Below are 5,946 nucleotides of genomic sequence, written 5' to 3'. Positions count from 1 at the left end.
ATCTTGCAGGTACTGTCCGAAGAACTTGATATGTATTAACTCTTCCTTCCTGATAACAGCCCTTGAAGTAGGCAGTATTGTTATTGTCTCTGTTTTACAAATGAGGAAACTGAGATGCAGAGAAGTTAAGTAACTTGCCCCAGGCCATGCAGCCAGTACACAATAGTAAGTAACAATCCTAGGCAGAGGGGCTCCAGAGTTTGAGCTGCAGTTGTGAGATAGCCCATTCTGGGACCTCACTTAACCATCATGGAAAACCAGCCAACCTGACTGATCTGCACGTTCTCTCCATCTGCGTGCTCGTGAGTAACATTTTCATGTAGTGGTGCCTTGTGGGATTTTGATGTTCTCTAAATCTTCTGACAATTTCACACATGATCGCGTGGCCGGATGTAGGACTCTGTTAGTGAACACATTTTGTCCACATGTGTGTGTCCGCTGGGTGGTTGAGAAAGAAATACTGGAAAAGCATTTTTCAATTCATTTATTTGATTCTTTATTAATTGTCTATTGAGTGTCAAACACTGGGCTGGGTTGTGGGGATATAGAAAGAAAAGACTTGGTCCAGTTGAGAAGACACCAAAGAAACATAAAATAAAATAACACAGCATGACAGGAACTGTCAGAGATAAGCCCTGTATGTAAGAAGCTGTAAGAACCTCTTTCCTGCCTCTCCGGTAAGCACAGCTAAGGCTGAAGTGGGGGGCACTGTCTCATTCTCATCTTTGAGAATGAGCAGATGTTGAGTTAGTGAACATAACATTTCATTTCTTCTCTCAGGATGGAGCACCAGGGCACGCTGTGGTCCTCATGGGGACATGCCTGATTGCCCATGCTTCCCGGCTTGACATCTGTAACAGGAGTGAATTGGTACATTAATTTTCCTCTTGTCTGAAACAAGCCTCCCAGGTGGTGAGGGAGAAGTGTATGAAACAGTATTGTGCAATGCTTTTCAAGGGTGGCTCGTGGAAAAATCCTAGATATAGCCTGGATGGGCTGAATTGTGTCTCCCCCAAATTCATACATTGAATCCCTAACCCCCAGTATCTCAGAATGCTGACTGTATTTTGAGATAGAGCTTTTAAAGAGGTGATTAAGTTAAAATGAGGTCATCAGGGTGGTTCCTAATCTAATATGACTGGTGTCCTGCCAGGCCAGTGTGGGTCAGTGGTTGAGTGTCGACCTGTGAACTAGGAGGTCATGGTTTGATTCCCGGTCAGGGCACATGCCCAGGTTGCAGGCTTGGCCCCTGGTAGGAGGGAGCAGGAGGCAACCGATCAATGATTCTCTCTCATCATTGATGTTTCTATCTCTCTCTCTCTCCCGTCCTCTCTGAAATCAATAAAAATGCATTAAAAGCATATATTAATATGACTGGTATCCTTATAAGAGGAGATTAGGACACAGACATATTCAGAGGAAAGACCATATGAAGACAAGAGGAAAAGACAGCCACCTGCAAGCCAAGGAGAGGCCCCAGAATGCAGCCAACACCTTGATCTTGGATGTCCAGCCCCCAGAGCTGTGAAAGTATGAATTTCTGTTGCTGAAGCCACCCAGTCTGTGGTAGTGGTTACGGTAGCCCTCAGACATGAAGTCACTGCCTTACCTCACGAACCTGTGCTGAATGAAAGCGTCCTTCATCGGTTCAATGTCTATGGAGAAACGTGTGGTTGAAAGCACCATGGTTGGTAAATGTGGGATTCAGAGAGAAAGTCATAGGTCCTTGTCTTAAGGAGCTCTGTGGTCTAAAGTGGCACCCGAAGAAGACATGAGGCCTCCTGGCATGAGGCAGCCTCCAGAAACTCGGGCCTTCCTCTTAGCCCTACTCGGCCGAAATTATAACAAGAGATTTTACAAATGCATATATGTAGTACATGTGTACTGTCAATTTTGGGATTCCATGGGTAGCAAAATTCAAACCCTTCCATTTGTATACAAGTTAAATTTGATAAGCTTTAATACTACATTCTATGGAAAGTATTTTCTCACAGAGTGGGACCATAATTTGCTTTGGAGACCAGATGGACGGACACTTGGAATCCTTGATCACATTGAGCAACTGAGTTGGCTGATTTTTTTTCTCCTGAAATAGTAAGAAGAGAATAATGCTATTTTTTTTAACCTAGCATAATTTAGAAAGTAATTACAAGCCATTCTTCCCAAACACTTATTTCTAAGAAATTAGCAGCTGGGACAAGGCTGCTTATTAGCTAGAAATCTCAAGTAATTACAGTGATAATATAATTTATCTTTCAAAGTAGGCCTTTTTCAGTGTGAAAAAAGACACTATTAAATCATGCCAGGATAAAGTCAGAAATGAGGGTTGTTCTAAGCAAACATACAATCATTGTACTAGACAAACAAATACATTTGCCCTACTTACAGATGTCACTGGAGAGGCTTCCAGCACATTATCTCATTGTTTGTTAAATCTTAAAAATCACAACCATATTTTTTTCTTCAGACAAAGCTATTTGGATAAGCTCACGATATTATATATTTTTAGTAGTTCCCAAAGCGTTGCTGTGTGAAGAACTGCAATTTTGGGGGATCCACATCTGATTGCCTCATGTGAGCGGAAATCTGCTGACTAACAAAGCTGGTGTCTAGTAGAAACCGTGGTTGTCTAGGAGCCAGGAGTCTGAAATTCCAGATCCAGCTGCCGCTGCAGGCTGGTGACTATGGACAGTTTTCTGTAAACTGAGAAGGTTGGACCATGTGATTTCTAAGGTCCGCCATGGCCCTAGCATTCCCATGTAGGAGTAGCTTAGGAACCAGAGGTGGCTGGAGCAGCAGAAGACTGAAGAAACAGCAATTGTCTACATCAAAAAGGGGAAGAGGATGCTGATGGAGGGTGCTTGGGCTAATGCAACTCTGTGGTGTTAGTTCCACAATTTAGCTTTAAAGTTCTACCATGCTTATAAGGACCTAGGATTTAGTAAGGATGACAAAAAATAAAAGATGGACATTGACTACAAGATTGGAATGAACCTGAAATGTTGACATTCTTAGAGAGTAGTAGAATATTAGGATAGTTATTCAGAAATGAAAGCAGGAGGAAGCATAAATGATCACCTTAGTGGCTCTCATTGGCAATAGCTTTATTGGCAATGACTTGTAGGCTTGTGGTCTTCATTCTTAGATGCCTAACACATAACCCACAGGAGCTTATCTCAAAAGGTGAAAATTACACTTTCACCAAAAATATGAAAGGTGCAATAACTAAAATACAGAGGCTATCAGGAAATGGACGCTGGTATATTGTTGGTATGAACTGTTGGAACCATTTTTTTTACAGTAAACTTTTTAATTGGGGTAAGGTTTACTTACAATTAAACATACCCATTTTAGGTGAATGTTTTGATGAATTTTGACTAATACATGCATAATCACCACTCAACCATATATAGCATTTTTTTCACCCCAAAAATGTTCCCTGTACCCCATTCTAGTGAATTTTCCTAACCCCCAACCCAGGCAACCATTGGTCTGTTTTCTGCCATCATAGATTAAATGAGTCTTTTTTAGGATCTATAATAATAAAAGCATAATATGCTAATTAGACCAGACATCCTTCCTTCCGGACAAAGCTGACGCGGGTGGGGGCTGAGGCAGAGGTGGCAGAACCCCTCCCCCCACCCCCAGCCACAGCAGCTGGTGGGGGCCTGAGCGGTGGCGGGCAGGGGCCGGGGCCAAGGCCCTTGGATGAATTTTGTGCATTGGGCCTCTAGTTTCAATATAAATGGAATCATACGCACTCTTTTGTGCCTTGCGTCTTTCACTTAGTATCTCAGTGTAATGTTTTTAAGATTCATCTGTATTCCTGAATGTATCTTTCCTTTTTATTGATGAGTAATGGTCCATGGCACAGACAAGCCATACTTTGTTTATCCACTCAGCTGCTGATGGACATTTGGGTTATCTCTGGTCTTCAGATATTATGGACCAAGCTGTTACTGACATCTGTGTATAGGTCTTTGTGTCGATACAGGTTTTCATTTCTCTTGGGTAAACACCTATGAAGGTTAATGGTTTATGATTCTTAATTTTAAGTGTCACCTTGACTGGCCACAGAGTGCTCAGATTAATCATTACTTCTGGATGGTCTCTGTGGGTGTTTCTGGATGAGGTTAGCATTCGAATTGGTGGACTCAGTAAGGCAGGTTGCTCTAGGCATCCCTCAGCCCATCGAGGGCCTGAATAGAACAAAAAGAGGAGAAAGGGAGGACTCACCCCTTTTTTCTTCCTTACTCTTTGAGTTGGGACATCACATCTCATCTTTCCTGCCCTCAGACTGCAATTGGTTGCCCTGGTTCGCAGGCCTTTGGACCCAGACTGAATAACACCATTGGCTCTCCTGGGTTTCCAGTTTGTAGGCAGCAGATGGTGATATTTCTCAACCTCCATAATTGTATGAGCCAATTCCCCATAACAAGTATCCATGTACATATACATATCTCCTATTGGTTCTGCTTCTCTATAGAATCCCGACTAATAGAACACCTGAGAGCAGAATTTGCTATGTTATATGATGTATATGTTTAACTATAATATATTTCCTTATTTGCAATCTGATCATCCCATTTTACAGTCCCACCAGCAATTCCAATGATGTGTAGTAGAATTCCATTGTGGATTTAATGTGCATTTCCCTGATGACTGATGATTTTGAACATCTTTTCATATGTTTATTAGCTTTTATGAAATATCAGTTCAGTAAGAATGTTTTATATATTCCATCTAGAATTTCCATCTAGAATATATATACATACAGAATTTCCATCTAGATGGAAAATATTTTGGACTATATATGTAATATTTTCTCTCAGTCTGTGACTTGTGTTTTCATTTAAAAAATTTTAAGCAACAGAAATTTTAAATTTTGATTGAATGAATAAATTTGATTTGATTAAAGACATATGTACAATATAAGTTAGAGGACAAAGATTTTTTTCCCTTTAAGAATATCTAACTAACTTTGAACCATTTATTAAAAAGACCATTCTTTTCCCTGACTAAATTACAGTGTTTTTCTTATTATTGAATTGTGAAAGTTCTTCATGTAGTCTAGCAAATGCTTTGTATTGAGTTCATTTTCTTCCAGTCTGCCACATATCTTTTCATTTTCTTAACAACATCTCTTAAAAGGCAGAAGCTTTTCATTTTGATGAACTCCAATTTATCAATTTTTTTAATGATTTGCACTTTTTTTTCTTAGAAATCTTTGCCTAATTCATAGTTAGAAAGATTTACTCCTGTATTGTTTTTCTAGAACTTTTACTGTTTTAGGTTTTACAGTTAGTTCTATGATTCATTTTGAGTTGATTTTTGTATATGTTGTGAAAAGTCCAAGTTCAATTTTTTATTGTTACATATTTTTTATTAATAGACTTAATTTTTAGAAAAGTTTTAGGTTTACAAAAAAATTAAGCAGATAATAGAAAATTTCCATATATCCCACACCCTGTGTCCCCTATTATTAAAATCTTACATTAGCATGTTATATTTATTATAATTGATGACCTGATATTGATACATCATTATTAGCTGAAGTTCACAGTTTATTCAGATAGCCTTAGTTTTTGCTTAGTGCCTTTTTTTTCTGTTCCAGATCCCATCCACCCCATTACATTTAGTTGTCATGTCTCCTTAGTCTCCTCTTGGCTGTGACAGTTTCTCATACTTTCCTGTTTTTGGTGACTTAGGCCTGCAGCTTCTCTATACCCTTCGGCCTAGCTGTCTGCCAGTCCTGAATGTATGACTCCATCCAACAATGAATTGCCGTTGGATCCACCCAACCTTTGACTTGGTGAGTCTGACTTGCTCATGATGGGCAGCTCTAAGCACATGGACACTTGATGTCTCATGGGTAAACGCTCTATCTTTACCAGTGACAAGTAGCACATGAGAAGATGGTTTTCCAATGCTATAGAATTGTCTCCT

The sequence above is a fragment of the Myotis lucifugus genome, unplaced genomic scaffold (genome assembly GCF_000147115.1).
Source record: "Myotis lucifugus unplaced genomic scaffold, Myoluc2.0 scaffold_494, whole genome shotgun sequence".
Classification (NCBI taxonomy): domain Eukaryota; kingdom Metazoa; phylum Chordata; class Mammalia; order Chiroptera; family Vespertilionidae; genus Myotis; species Myotis lucifugus.
The sequence above is the reverse complement of the archived record's forward strand: the minus strand, read 5'-3'. Positions refer to the sequence as shown.